At 43.8% G+C, this 15,967-nt stretch overlaps 1 protein-coding gene across 9 annotated transcripts in view; it reads right to left on the bottom strand.

Moving 5' to 3' along the window:
• The window catches only part of casz1 (castor zinc finger 1), a 507,648-nt gene that overhangs the window by 414,384 nt on the left and 77,297 nt on the right, over positions 1–15,967 (bottom strand). For all 9 annotated transcript variants that reach the window (XM_038773686.1, XM_038773688.1, XM_038773693.1 and 6 more), the window contains one exon: positions 699–825. The gene's annotated coding sequence lies outside the window, so the exon portion shown is untranslated. The remainder of the gene's footprint in view (positions 1–698; positions 826–15,967) is intronic.

Genomic DNA, 15,967 nt, shown 5'->3' on the forward strand with positions numbered 1-15,967 from the left:
ACTCTGTTGATTATTCTTTTTTTGTCTTACTGTGTACGTTCCCTTGGCCACAGAAAAATACCTTTCACTGTACTTCAGTGCATGTGACAATAAATCAAATCAGATCAAATCAAATCAATAGGTTCAAGACTTGTTAAACGTGGATTTGGAAGGGGGACTTTTCTCATGCCTACCTGTGTTGGCAGCTCTGACCCACCAAAACTGTGATGTTAATGGGAATGCTAATAGCATTGTACATGCCACACGCATTCCTTCACCTATTGGTTTAAGATGCAAGCATTAAAGCCTTATTTTGTTTTGCTTTTTAAGGAACCAGACATAGACTTAAGGAACCTGTTGCAGAAAATTGTCTGTTCCAGTCCAATGCAATCGACCCCGATGGAAATTATATAACGAACTTTCGATCAGACCAGATGTATTTCATTACTTCGCTATCATTCTCTGTGCCAAACTCAAACTTATACCAATTCTTATCATTTTATAATGCCGAGAAAAGCTATGAAGCGCAATGTGTTTGCAAAGCAATTTTCTGTATTTAAAAATACTGCCAAAATTAAGACCAATCATTGTTTTCATTCTTCTATTAGAGCAGGGTATTGATTAGTTCGATGCCATTACTAATTTTCCCCAGTACTGTCTTTACGATTTAAATACAGCTTCAATGAATCATCTTTTGATTGTAATCTATGAAGCCTTACCTGGTCTTCACTAGTTGTAACCAGGTCTCATACAGGTCTTAAGTTATAGGAGGTCGCTCTGCACTAACCAATGTTGGTGTCCATTTTACATCCACGACAGATTACAAACAGGTAAATATTTCTCCATCTGTGGGGAAAATGTTTTGAATAAAATTACTTCCTAATTGTGGTATTTTGAAGTTCTATTCAGCTGCTGAACATGACCGAGCAAGGAGGAGGTCAACAGGTGGGAGGTCGCCTGAGAGGAGCATCATGGGGTAGAGCGTTCCTGCCCTGATTGGCCACACTGGTCAAGGCACTGGCCATTGCAGTGGGCTTTGGGAGGGAGAGGGAGGAAGAGAAACGTTTGCTACCATTCAGAGGGCATTGTGTTGGCCCTCAATGTACACTGTCAGATCGACTATAAGACAATAGAGATTGACTGTTGATTGTGACAGCCCCCCCAGGACAACAAGTTACAAAATTTTACAAAATGGAACGGTCTTGAAGTTTGACGTGGATGCAGTGTCAAACTGGAAGGATCTGACTTCTGCTTATCAACCTTTGCTTTGAATTTGACAAATAATTAGCTGAGAGCTGTAATTTATTGGTAAAAATATGAAGAATTGAAATGGTTGGGGTAGTTAGATCTCAGTAATGTTATCAAATTGATGGTGATGGATGACAGCAGTTATGTCTGCCTGGTGTTTGCCAGAATCATTTCGCTCCAATATTTGCACTAAAAGAAAATTCGGATGATTGAAATTTGACAGCTGAATCTCAACCAGAGTCATTTTGATATCAGTTGATATTATTAATGACTGGAATTTCCTGTGTAATTATAGATTCCAAATGCACATATTGTCACCATACTCCAACCCACAAAGTACCACACAGCTGGAATCATCTGCTGGTGGGCGGTGACTGGATATGTGGCTGTTTAGCACAGGGCTAAATCGCTGGCTTTGAAAGCAGACCAAGGCAGGCCAGCAGGCGTGGGTTCAATTCCCGTACCAGCCTCCCTGAACTGGCGCCAGAATGTGGCGACTAGGGTTTTTTCACAGTAACTTCATTTGAAGCCAACTTGTGACAATAAGCAATTTTCATTTCTTTTCATTAAAGAGGGAAGCCATTTTGACAGGAAACGTGCAATTGCAAACCCATTAATTAGTCCAAATATGCCTCGTTAGTATCTCTATCGGGAGGCCCAAGCTAAACAAATAATTGAGCTGTTGGATCAACTAGGAATGACAAATATTGGTCATCATTACAGAATTCATCATAGCCACAATCCAATCCCTTCTCTCTGCCCTCGACAGAAAGTTATTTCACCATAAAAGAGTTAAGAGATGACTCAAAGTCCAAATGTGCTGTAATCATCCACATCTTTCCTCTTATTACCAAAGCCCTTCAAATCTCTTCTATCCAGTCCATATCCACCCACTCCTTCCAGGCTGGGGTCAAGCTCCTCTCTGAGAGCGGGCAAGCATCAGCTTGAAGCTCTAGGGCGGGCGATAATGGGCCAGAACCGACCATTAAGAGTGATCTAGGATCAGCCTCAGTGCTGACAGCCCTCAGCGAACTTTCTTTCCGACTGGGCGGCTGTTGAGGTGCTTTCACCTCGCGCTCCGTGGATCCCTCACCGAGACAGACACACCCTGGAGGCATGTTCAATGTGAATATTTTTCACTGCAGCTCTAACAAGGTTATTGGTGTAAAAAGGAATTAGTGGCAGAGGATTATTGGCCTCCACGTTTTAATCATTTGCATAAAGAACAAAGTAATCCATAATAATAACCACACCCAGCGCACAATTCCTCAGTTTGGTTAAATCTGCACAGACTCTCTGGAGTCTGGGGCAGCCACAAACGCCCACTGTTATACCTTTAATTCCATTATTTTATTAAGATGTTGCAATTAGAATAGAAACTCAAGAATGTATAAAATGAGAGAAAACCATTCAGCCATAAAGCCTGCTCTCTCTGGCAAGCCCATGTTTCGCTTTGCCTAACTCGTAAAAATAAAATACTTTTATACAGGAATTTATCGTAATATTGGGTAACAGGCAGAGTGGTGAAGATGATGGGTTAGACACCCAGATATTTATACATCATCGAAAATAACACATATTAAATGAAGAAAGAATGTAAATGCGCAAAGTACTCTGCTTGAGTGTGTGAATGCTTAATGCAATCTACTCGTTTAAATTGTTGAACATTTTAGTGTAAATACCGACCTACTAATAAACAGGTTAACATCACTTGAAACAGTCATTCTTCGCTAGTTGGGCAAAGCAGTTTTTTTCTGTTGTCCTCAGGATGTTCATATTTTTCGGCACCAACTGGAGAGAAACGACTGTCGATAAACATTTGAAGGAAGTAACACTCTCTGTGCAACTAAAAGGGCAGCGCATCGCTTGTGGTCAGGAACCCGAGACAACATGGTCCTTGTCCCTCTTTGGGATAATGGAATATGCCTAAATGATCATCAGATTGTTTAAACTGACTGAGCTCCGTAAACAGCAAGCTCCCATTTTTACACACTCACGCTGGGCAGCCGTATAAAGGGCACCGGGGCCTAGGAAATTGCTGATGCCAGCCCAGGCTTCAAATGGGCACCTTAACATCTAGTGTGGGCAAGTGAGGGTGCTATTCCATAAACTGTGCCACATTGGTAATGGCTGAAGTGTGGGTGTATTGGGATTCAGACCAACACCGACGTTGTGTCTTTGCTTTGCACAAATAGCGACCACATGCATTTATTGGAGTGAAATGATTGCGTTGATTTCCATTCAAGTCCTTTTTTGATCGCCCCCCACTCGTCAGGACACACCAAAGGAAACCTGCAACTTTCATCCACTTTGCTGGCAAGCTGTAAGGAGACACGGCCTAAAGTTAAACTAGGCTAAATGCACACAGGTATTGGGCCTTGAAGTTTGCACCAGCCATTCTGTCACTGTGGCCGTTCCCCGCCCCGGTTCACATCGTTAGCCCAGCAGTTATCCCGAGATTGTCGGAAACTCAGGCCGGAATTCTCTGCTCGTCGGGATTCACTTTTCCCACCAGCAGCACACCCCCACCATTGGGTTTCCCAGCAGCGTGGGGCGATTTCAATGGGAAATCTAATTGACAAGCAGAAGGAGGATAGAATCCTTTGTCAGCAAATGGCACGCGGCCGCTAAACACACGGCTGGGGAACGAGAGAATCGAGCCCCCTGTCTTTCCATCACCTAGACAGCAGCTGAAGTTTTGTAACTTATGAATTGAAGAATTAGCTTGAGCAGAGAGTTAAACACACTGGGTTGACCTGTGAGCTGAGGCAATAGGCTGCGTCCCAGGATTGCTGACCATTTGCACTTTGCACTTATTAAATAATTTTGAAGAGAGGCACCATTTGGGTAATGCAGAAGGTGGTGATTGCCCAGAGCCTCTGGCTCCATTCCACCAAAAGCCAAGGTGATTTGTTCCTGAGCAATCACAGATTGGCACTGATGGCATTGGCATACGCACTCACCCATTCCGCACTCACTCTCGCACTCACTCACTCTCGCACTCACTCACTCACGCACTCCCTCACGCACTCACTCACTCTCGCACTCACTCACTCACTCACTCATTCACGCACTCACACACTCACTCACGCATTCACTCACTCACTCACACTCACTCACTCACTCATCATTGACTCTGAGGTGACATGAAAAACCAACGCGACCACCATGAAAGCACAACAGCGCCTATACTTCCTCAGGAAACTAAGGAAATTTGGCATGTCCACATTAACCCTTACCAACTTTTACAGATGCACCATAGAAAGCATCCTATCGGGCTACATCACAGCCTGGTATGGCAACTGCTCGGCCCAGGACCGCAAGAAACTTCAGAGAGTCGTGAACACCGCCCAGTCCATCACATAAACCTGCCTCCCATCCATTGACTCCATCTACACCTCCCGCTGCCTGGGGAAAGCGGGCAACATAATTAAAGATCCCTCCCACCCGGCTTACTCACTCTTCCAACTTCTACCATCGGGCAGGAGATACAAGATATAGGTCTGAGAACAAGCACGAACAGACTTAAAAACAGCTTCTTCCCCACTGTCACCAGACTCCTAAATGACCCTCTTATGGACTGACCTCATTGACACTACACCCTGTATGCTTCATCCGATGGCCGGTGCTTATGTAGTTATATTGTGTACCTTGTGTTGCCCTATTATATATTTTCTTTTATTCCCTTTTCTTCCCATGTACTGAATGATCTGTAGAGCTGCCCGCAGAAAAATACTTTTCACTGTACCTCGGTACACGTGACAATAAACAAATCCAATCCAATTGCCCCTTAATTGGGATAAAAAAGAATTGGGTACTCTAAATTTATTTTTTTTAAAGTATACTGAATTTGGCGCAGAAAACAAAGGTTTTTCATGTCACCTCAGAGTCAATGATGAGTGAGTGAGTGAGTGTGAGTGAGTGAGTGAATGCGTGAGTGCGTGAGGGAGTGCGTGAGGGAGTGCGTGAGGGAGTGAGTGAGTGAGTGAGTGAGTGAGTGAGTGAGTGAGTGAGTGAGTGCGAGTGAGTGAGTGCGAGAGTGAGTGAGTGTGAGTGAGTGCATGAGGGAGTGCGTGAGTGAGTGAGTGCGAGAGTGAGTGAGTGCGAGAGTGAGTGCGAGAATGGGTGAGTGCGTGAGTGAGTGCATGCGTGAGTTAGTGAGTGCGTGAGTGAATGAGTGCGAGTGAGTGAGTGCATGCGTGAGTGAGTGCATGCGTGAGTGAGTGAGTGAGTGCATGCGTGAGTGAGTGCGAGAGTGAGTGAGTGAGTGCGAGAGTGAGCGAGTGAGGGCGAGAGTGAGTGAGTGAGTGAGAGAGTGTGAGTGAGTGGGTGAGTGAGTGAGAGAGTGTGAGTGAGTGCGAGAGTGAGCGAGTGAGTGCGAGAGTGAGTGAGTGAGTGCGTGAGTGAGTGAGTGAGTGCGAGAGTGAGCGAGTGAGTGCGAGAGTGAGTGAGTGAGTGAGAGAGTGTGAGTGAGTGGGTGAGTGGGTGAGAGAGTGTGAGTGAGTGCGAGAGTGAGCGAGTGAGTGCGAGAGTGAGTGAGTGAGTGAGTGCGTGAGTGAGTGAGAGAGTGTGAGTGAGTGAGTGAGTGTGAGTGAGTGAGTGAGTGAGTGTGAGTGAGTGAGTGAGAGAGTGTGTGAGTGAGTCATAGTCCAAGTTTGATTTTTAAACACAGGAATTTTATAAGATGGGTCGACTATTGCACCAGACAAGAGATCAGATCAACTTTGTTCTGATGATATCCCATTCCTTTAATCTCCCAAATCAAACTGCTGAACATTAGTTCAAAGGAATTTTCTATTTTCTTTAGAACAGGCAAGAGTACTGTAAAGAATGCACTCTGAGCAGTTTGTGAGCTATTTGCCTTATTTGTGAGTCAAAGTCCATCATATGAGGAAATAGCTTTGCTTTTCTTAGTCCCTATCAACAAGTCACAGAATTGTTGACTTTGAGATCATAAAATGGTACCAAGAGAGCTAAAATGAAGGGGAAAAAAATGTTGCATAAACCTGTTCTTTAATTAATACGGCTTGCAACATGGATTGTAAAATATTTAATAAGCAGTCACAAAAGTATTGGTTTAACTTCTACATAATGAGAAAGGTGGAGGTTGTCATGGCAAAGGCACCTCATTATGGAGACACACCCTTTTTTAATGTGATTCATATGGTTATTGTCTCTGACAATTAGCACAACAAACTTTATCCCACACAAAAAAAAATTACTGGCTGTTTGAACTTTAATCACGCAAATCCACCTGAAACCAACTGAATTTATAGTCACTGAAGTGAACATTGGTCAAAGGCCATAAAAGGTTTTCTCTCTCTCTTGATTTGAAACGAGACAACTCCATTTCCTGTCCAAACTGAAAGTACCTTGAGCGGCAAGCGAAATTTCTTCTGTTTTGTGTTTTTGTGTTGTTTATACATTATTAGCTACCTGTGGAATGGGTGTGTTTGTTTTAGTGCCTATGTGAAGTCATGCTCAAAAAATGTAATGCAAAACATTTTCATGACATGACATATCATGCTGATTTAATATTATGTTTCCTTTTTTTATAAAACTATGCAGCTCGTGATTTTTAAGTACACCTCAACGTTTGATTAGGCCATTTATTATTGCTTTACTTAATCACCAATATTGCAATGAGCGTGACATGTTCAGCTTTGTCCCAGGATTAGGAAATCTGCAGCCCTACGCATTTTTACATATCTCTCTCTTAATCAACAAGTTGCGAATGGTACCTGCTTCTCTACACTGTTTGTAAATTGCATTGAAAAATACATTAATACTAAAGTACATAGGTCCCTCTTGATTTTTTTATGCTCATTCCGTCCTCCGTGCTTACTTAGAAAGTTATTTACATCTTATTGCAGTCGTTTATTTCCTTGTATTCTAATCTAAGGCTATACATCAGCCTTGAATATAAATTGTCGGTCAACACTTTTGCTTCTAAAACTGGCTTTGAAATTGACAAGGGAAATGGATGGAAATATTAGACTTACATAAGATCATTTTTAATGCAACTTACTGCTGGTCTGGCCTTGTTACGTGCTTCAGTCAAGACCAGGCAGGTAAAAGTGGATCGTGTCACAGATGAAGTCCAATGCCAAAGATGGGACACCCCCTCAATGCCCACCCACCACTCCCCCTTCCCCAGAATCACAAAGCAGGATCTATTTAAGACTTGAGGCCATGTCTATAGAATTCATGGTTACACCAGGAATTATTTATTTTGCTAGAGAGTCAATGCCCTCTGGGTCAAACTGCTGACACTTGAGATGGATAAACGTCTCGACCGCCCTTTTCAAAAGGGTTGATGACATGTGCCGAAGGACAGTTAAAGCTCTTAGAGCTTGTGATGAATCATGGCTGACTTCAGTGTCCCCGATCACTCTCCATCACCTCAGAACGATGACGAGGAATCCTATAGGATCCACAGGCTATTTTCCCTGCATTTTTTGCCCCTGCCAAGAGATTGTTTCAGTGGTGAATCAGATCAGACCCTTGATGAGATAGGTGGACCTGATGATGCTTTTCCAACTCTTCCATGTGCATGCTTGCAATAAACTTGGAGCCCAGCAAAAAAAAAACCTCAGACATTTGTTACAACATGGAATGCCAGTGGACCTGATATCAGTTTATTAGTTGCTCGTAACATTGAACCTGTCAGGCCAGTTTAGAGGGCTGACTGTCTGAGGATCCATTAACGGCTATACCTAAAAGGAATATGTTTCTAGAGCATTCCATTACCCAGGTGATGGCTGAAAGGTTTAAAACTGAGGTCATCCAGGAACAGTTTAGGCCAATTATAACTTGAGGGATCTGTTGTGTCACTCACTGCAGCCCAGATAGCAAAGGGTCAATGGCTGTTGACAACTGGAGCAACTTCACATTTGTGCATCTTTGCAGCCTCAACAAGATGTTATTGCACTGAAATCTTTACAATGGAAAATTTCTGGAATTCAGTCTGAGATTCTGGATGCAACTTGTCCATCCTTCACAGTGACTTTGGGCTGAACATTAATTGGATTTTGGTTTTTCTCAGAATGAGGGGCCGCTTGTGGCTTACTGATCATTGTGTTGACTGGGATTGTGCTGAGAAGGGTTAACCTGGTTTATTGAGGCTTTGGCAGTCCCATTGAATGCAGCCAGCGCCATGGCACTGACTCTCTACTTTGTGATTAGCCCGGGTGTCTAATACGCGATGTTCTTCATCCATTTAAAAATGTCCAAACACCGGATCTGGTGAACTCTGGAACCGGCTGCATAAGTTTGCTTTTTTGTTATCGGCTCGGAATCAAGCGAGTGTGAAAAGTCAAAATCGTCCTGCCTTGCAAAAACACTGGTAAAACTAGCCAAGTTTTGACAAAAATACTCTGAATTGCATAACCCGCTTTAGCCACAAGAATTTTTGGAAAACAAACAGCTTGTTTGGGCTGGTAACCATTTGGAAATATCTGCAGGTAGCTAAAATTACAGAAATCTGAACAGGACATCATCTTGTTTCTACGTCCTCACAACTTCTTTATTAAACGGTGGACCCCAGCTGTGTTAAGATTCTCTTTAACTTCGCTCTTTAGGAGATCACACAATTTCCTCCAATTACAATGGATGTTTCAACAATCAGCAGTCTTTGAAAATATGATTGTCTGTGTGTACATCTATTCTTCCATGAGTGTACCTCTCTGTGTGTATATCGCTTAATGTGCATATTTGTTCACATTGTGATAATAGCGAAGCTAATCTTTCGTTTGCTATTGGCTTCTTACATACTGGCATGATTTACCAGCCTTGTCGCGCCCGACCCGGGATCTGGCGAGGCCGTGAGATCTCGTGAGCTGTCATGGTCTGGATCTCATCCTCAATGAACGGGATCCAAACTTGCATATTCAAGTGAGTAGTTGATCTGAAATGTCTACGCCGGAGTTGCCCACGGCCTGGCATTGAACAACCTCACCTCGGAGTCCCAGCCATGGGGCCGTTTAGCACTGGTCTCCACAAACGTAACGGCACTTGTGGGGTCTCCCAGGTGATCGGGCTCTGGGGAGGGTGCCACCCTGGCAATGCCAGGGAGCCCAGGTGGCACCGCCAGGCTAGCAGTGCCAATGTGCTCGGGTGGCACCTTGCCCATGCATGGGACCGGGTCCGGGAGTGACCTGCCTTTATGAGTTGGTGTGCGGGGGCTTGAGGGCTCCATAGTTGGTAAGTTTGGACGTTGGAGGTTCGGTGACCACGGTGGGGGGGTCGAGAGAGCTCTTTAATGCAGGAAGTGTGTCTAAATGCAGCCTTGACGGGGCTTAACCCACAAAGGCCTGAAAAAGAAGCCGTTTCCTGTTTAATAGCGGGGTTGTTCTCGGTACTGCAAACACTGGGAAACACACCACTAAACACACCCAAATGGTCTTTGATTGTTTTCCAGTAAATGATGCCCTTTATCTTGCACATAAAGGGTTAAGGACAGTCTCACTCGCAGAAGAATATTCAAATTCATTTTAGTAGAATCGCTGAATTTTGTTTATTACAGAAGAGGTCCATTCAGCTTTCATCGATTCTCTGAAAGATCTGTCCCTCATATAACTAATAATAATGTTCTTGTTCAAATATTTATTTGGTTTCCTCGGTCATAGATTGGCCATCATTGGATTTGTCATTGGCTGATTGTGTAATCAGGTACATGGGGGCGGGTTTAGTTCAGTGGGCTGCACGGCTGGTTTGTGATGCAGAGCGAGGCCAGCAGCGTGGGTTCAATTCCTGTATCGGCTGAGGTTATTCATGAAGGTCCCACCTTCTCTACCTCTCACCCGAGGTGAGGTCACCCTCAGCTTTAATCAGCACCAGTCAGCTCTCCCCCTCAAAGGGGAAAGCAGCCAATGGGACGATGGAGACTTACTTATAATTGTCACAAGTAGGCTTACATTAACACTGCAATGAAGTTACTGTGAAAATCCCCTAGTCGCCACATTCCAGCACCTGTTCGGGTACACAGAGGGAGAATTCAGAATGTCCAATTCATCTAACAGCACGTCTTTTGGGACTTGTGGAAGGAAACTGGAGCATCCGGAGGAAACCCGCGCAGACACGGGGAGAACGTGCAGACTCCGCACAGACAGTGACCCAGCCGGGAATCAAACCCGGGTCTCTGGCACTGTGAAGCCACAGTGCTAACCACATCACTCACACACACACACACATCACTCACACACACACACACATCACTCACACACATCACTCACACACACACACACATCACTCACACACATCACTCACATACACACACACACAAATCACTAACACAAATCACTCACACACACACACACGCATCACTCACACGCATACACACATCAACCACACAAACACATCACTCACACACATACATCCATCACACACACACACACATCACTCACACACACACACACATCACTCACACACACCACTCACATACACACACACACAGATCACTAACACATCAGGTATGGCCTGCGTCCCAGTGACATTCTAGAACACTGGGCCTAACCGAATACATGGAGACACCTCCAGATAATCTCACACAGTGCGAGTGGTGTCCCAATGAAATTCACAGAGTGTAAACTCTCTCCTAATTACATCATGTAGCCGAAATGAATGATAATGGGCGGGATGCAACAATCCACACTGCACCCAAAAAGCAGCTCACCGCAGCGAGCGCCGGGAAACACGCAGCTAAACGCGCTCGCTATGGGACTTTGTTCCCAATTAGTTGAATTCCGCCCAAAAATTCCCTTGTGGCATCAAAGTAGAGATGTTGTGAGGAACATCGGATACCGAGAGTGGAAACTCGGCAGAGTGAGATGGCCAAAGACTTCAGTGCATTTTCAAAGGTGAGAAGTGGAGAGGAACGGGGTTTTATGGGATGTGTTCGGCAGAGTGCAGGAAAGACAGCAGGAAACCCTGCCTCGCCTGATGGGGCAAAGGCACGGAACAATTGATAAAGGGGCAGAGTTCGAGGACCATTGAACAGAGGAAGGAATCTAAACCTTAAGTAAATCGCAGAGATAGGCTAGGCCGAACCCATACAAATATCTGAAGGGCAAGGATTTTAAATTAATGCTCATAAAACGTATAAAATAAATTTACTTCAACTGTAAAATAAAACAAATATTGACTGCAGTGTTTCAGTCCAGCTGCTAAATCATTGCCTCTTGGGGTACATAACTGACCTAGAATGTGCAATAATGCATATTACATCCTGATATAACACCCCTTTAATAACTCGTGTGATCCACAGTTCCACAATTTACTACTGTAATTCTAAACTGCAGTCAATATTTGTATTATATATATTTATTGTCTCTATAATTATCTACAGTGGAGTCTCTGTATAATGCTGATACAAAAAGGATCTATAAGAAAGGCCAGTTATAAAGGGAATGTTTTACACAGTTTGTCTTAGTGCTTCATAAATTACGTGTTGTGTTAGAGGTTGTAATATATATCACACAGTGTCACAGTGGGGAATGCTGCATACTTAATGTTGGTGAAGCAGAGATTTTGGTGTACTCTGGATGAACAGTCTCTGTGCTATTCCTCTATATGATGGTCACTCATCCAGATTAAAAATGGATGGGCCTGTTATACGGCTGACTACTTACTCACTTCTGGAGTTGAAAACTGGACAGTAAAGGGATTTCAATATACACACATCACACACACATCACTCGCACACACACATCACTCACACACACACACACATCACTCACACACATCACTCACATACACACACACAAATCACTAACACAAATCACTCACACACACACACGCATCACTCACAGGCATACACACATCAACCACACAAACACATCACTCACACACATACATCCATCACACACACAATCACTCACACACACACACATCACTCACACACATCACTCTCACACACACACAGATCACTCACACAAATCAGTCACACACTCACACACACACGCATCACTCACACACCTACACACATCAACCACACAAACACATCACTCACACACATCACTCACACACACACACAAATCACTCACACACACACGCACACACCACATGCATACACACACATGCATTTGATAAGGTTCCCCACGGTAGGCTATTGCAGAAAATACGGAGGCATGGGATTCAGGGTGATTTAGCAGCTTGGATCAGAAATTGGCTAGCTGGAAGAAGACAAAGGGTGGTGGTTGATGGGAAATGTTCAGACTGGAGTCCAGTTACTAGTGGTGTACCACAAGGATCTGTTTTGGGTCCACTGCTGTTTGTCATTTTTATAAATGACCTGGAGGAGGGTGTAGAAGGATGGGTGAGTAAATTTTCAGACGACACTAAAGTCGGTGGAGTTGTGGACAGTGCAGAGGATGTTACAATTTACAGAGGGACATAGATAAGCTGCAGAGCTGGGCTGACAGGTGGCAAATGGAGTTTAATGCAGAAAAGTGTGAGGTGATTAATTTTGGAAGGAATACCAGGAAGACAGAGTATTGGGCTAATGGTAAGATTCTTGGTAGTGTGGATGAGCAGAGAGAGATCTCGGTGTCCATATACATAGATCTCTGAAAGTTGCCACCCAGGTTGAGAGGGTTGTTAAGAAGGCGTACGGTGTGTTAGCTTTTATTGGTAGAGGAATTGAGTTTCGGAGCCATGAGGTCATGTTGCAGTTGTACAAAACTCTGGTGCGGCCGCATTTGGAGTATCGTGTGCAGTTCTGGTCGCCACATTATAGGAAGGATGTGGAAGCATTGGAAAGGGTGCAGAGGAGATTTACCAGGATGTTGCCTGGTATGGAGGGAAGATCTTATGAGGAAAGGCTGAGGGACTTGAGGCTGTTTTCGTTAGAGAGAAGAAGGTTAAGAGGTGACTTAATTGAGGCATACAAGATGATCAGAGGATTAGATAGGGTGGACAGCGAGAGCCTTTTTCCTCGGATGGTGATGTCTAGCACGAGGGGACATAGCTTTAAATTGAGGGGAGATAGATATAGGACAGATGTCAGAGGTAGGTTCTTTACTCAGAGAGTAGTAAGGGCGTGGAATGCCCTGCCTGCAACAGTAGTGGACTCGCCAACACTAAACGTATTCAAATGGTCATTGGATAGGCACATGGACGATAAGAGAATAGTGTAGATGGGCTATAGAGGGGTTTCACAGGTCGGCGTAACATCGAGGGCCGAAGGGCCTGTACTGCGCGGTAATGTTCTATGTTATACACACACATACATACACACACATGCATAGCATACACATGCAGACCTCATAAACACATATATGCACACCACACATGCACCACACACGTGACATGAATCATTCTTTCTCAGCTTTTTGTTGGGTTTTGATGATATCGACCATGTCACATCACCATTTTACAACCCATTACATATAGTGATGCACCCTGAATCCTCACTCACGTGAACTGTTTACCGTGGGACCTTTGTTATGTGTAAGAAGTCAGGATGATTTAGTTTTCCAAAACTGTAAAATTATTGTCTAAGGTGAATATGTCCCAGGGGGTTGAAATGGCTGCTTTTAAATTAAAAACAAGCAAATGTCTGACTTTCTCCGAAAGGAACCACCCACTAATTAAGTCACATTCTCACAGATCATATTGCAGATTCATTAGCCGAGTGTTAATTATAGGGAAAACCAGGCATTTTGATAAATGAGGAACTTATATGGAGTTGGGTCATAGATCAGCCATGAACCCATTCAATGGTGGACAGGCTCGAGAAATTGAATGGCCTCATCCTGGTGCTGTGAATTTTGGGCCACTATCATTTGCTGCCAGCGGATCATCGGGACTTCCTGTGGTCTGAATGAGGTTGGCACCAGCGTTGCAGAGGTGCCAGGATGCCATAGCCGTGCAGAATCGCTTTTAAGCGGTTTGTGACTTGTGTATGCAATTTGGAACTAGGTATCGCCTTATGGAAGCTGAACGGTTATGGCAACGGGTTCCAGTCCGGGGGGGGGGGGGGGGGGGGGGGGGGGCTTGTGAGCTTCAATTCCATAAAAGCAAGAGGGCAAGAGGGGAAATCTGCTGATGTGAAGGTTAGCGTGAGAGGAAATAACCAAGGCAGCGTCAGCATTGTCCTTCACTGAGACTGCCCTCTGTCCCGGTTAATGGCTGTTATCCTGGACTAACACCCCCATGGTTCATTCAGTACTCTCAGGGTAACTAGGTCTGAGCAATAAACATTCAGTACTCTCAGGGTAACTAGGTCTGAGCAATAAACATTCAGTACTCTCAGGGTAACTAGGTCTGAGCAATAAACATTCAGTACTCTCAGGGTAACTAGGTCTGAGCAATAAACATGACTGTACCACATCCCAAAAAGCAAATATAAATAGAACAAATAATTCAATGAATATATGTTCCCATGTTTTGCCAAGTTTGGTTTTCTGCTGCCTCGGAGGGATTATTCAGAAAGGTTTGTGTTTGGCTTTGGGAGACATTTCTATTGATTCAATACACTCGGCACTGTCATTCTAATCTGACAACACAATGACATACAACACACAGCATACACAACACACAATGTACGTGGCACACAACATACATGATACACAACACATGAAACGCAACACACAACATACACGGCACAACACACAATGTACATGGCACACAACGTACATGACACGCAACACACAATATGCATGACGCACAACACACAGTGCACATACCACAGAACACACAACATACCTGACAGGCAACATACAACATACACGGCACACAACACACAACATACATGACACACTGCATACATGACACTCAACACACAATGTACATGGCACACAACGTACACGACACACAACACACAATATGCATGACGCACAACACACAGTGCACATACCACAGATCACACAACATACCTGACAGGCAACAAACAACATACATGGCACACAACACACAACATACATGACACAATGCATACATGACACTCAACACACAATGTATATGGCACACAGCACACAACGCACACAATACACACGCTTTTTTTATCTCCCTACAGATGCTGCCAGACCTGCTGAGATTTTCCAGCATTTTCTCCTTCGTTTCAGATTTCAGCATCCGCAGTAATTTGCTTTCATACACAACGCCCAACAGACAACATATATGACACAACATGCATGACACAACACACAATGTACACGGGACACAGCATACATGCCACACAATGTACATGCCATACAACATACATGACATACAACATAATGACACTAGAATGGTTTTCTGTGTTTCCAGTTTTGATTTTCAATTTAATTTGTCTTTGTGCAATGCACCTATTATCATGTATTTGATCAAGAAAACATTTTAAAATGAAGGGGAGGGGACCCTTTCCACTCCTCCACAAGAGCCAGGCAAACTGGGAATGATGGTCAAATGGGGCTGATGGGGAGGTTGAGATTTGGGTATGTCTACTTTGCTGATGTATGTAAAGCAGGAACCCCATCCTGTGAGGAGATAGAAAAATCTAAAGATAATAATTACTGTCTGACAGCTTGAAAAAAAAACTACAATTAAATATTTTAAAAGTTCAGTAACAAAGCAGCTAGAATTTAAAAACTTTACTACAAACAGAATTGCCTGCAGAAATAAAGGATTTTCTTTTTAAAAATACAGCCAATTCTGGAGGTAATGGGTGCTTCTTTGCCTGCATTGAAAGTTTCTGTAAAATCCAGTATATTACTAACAGAACCCAGGTAAATATCAATAGTTGGTTTAGATTGAATTTCTG

The sequence above is a fragment of the Scyliorhinus canicula genome, chromosome 16, assembly GCF_902713615.1.
Source record: "Scyliorhinus canicula chromosome 16, sScyCan1.1, whole genome shotgun sequence".
Taxonomy (NCBI): Eukaryota; Metazoa; Chordata; class Chondrichthyes; order Carcharhiniformes; family Scyliorhinidae; genus Scyliorhinus; species Scyliorhinus canicula.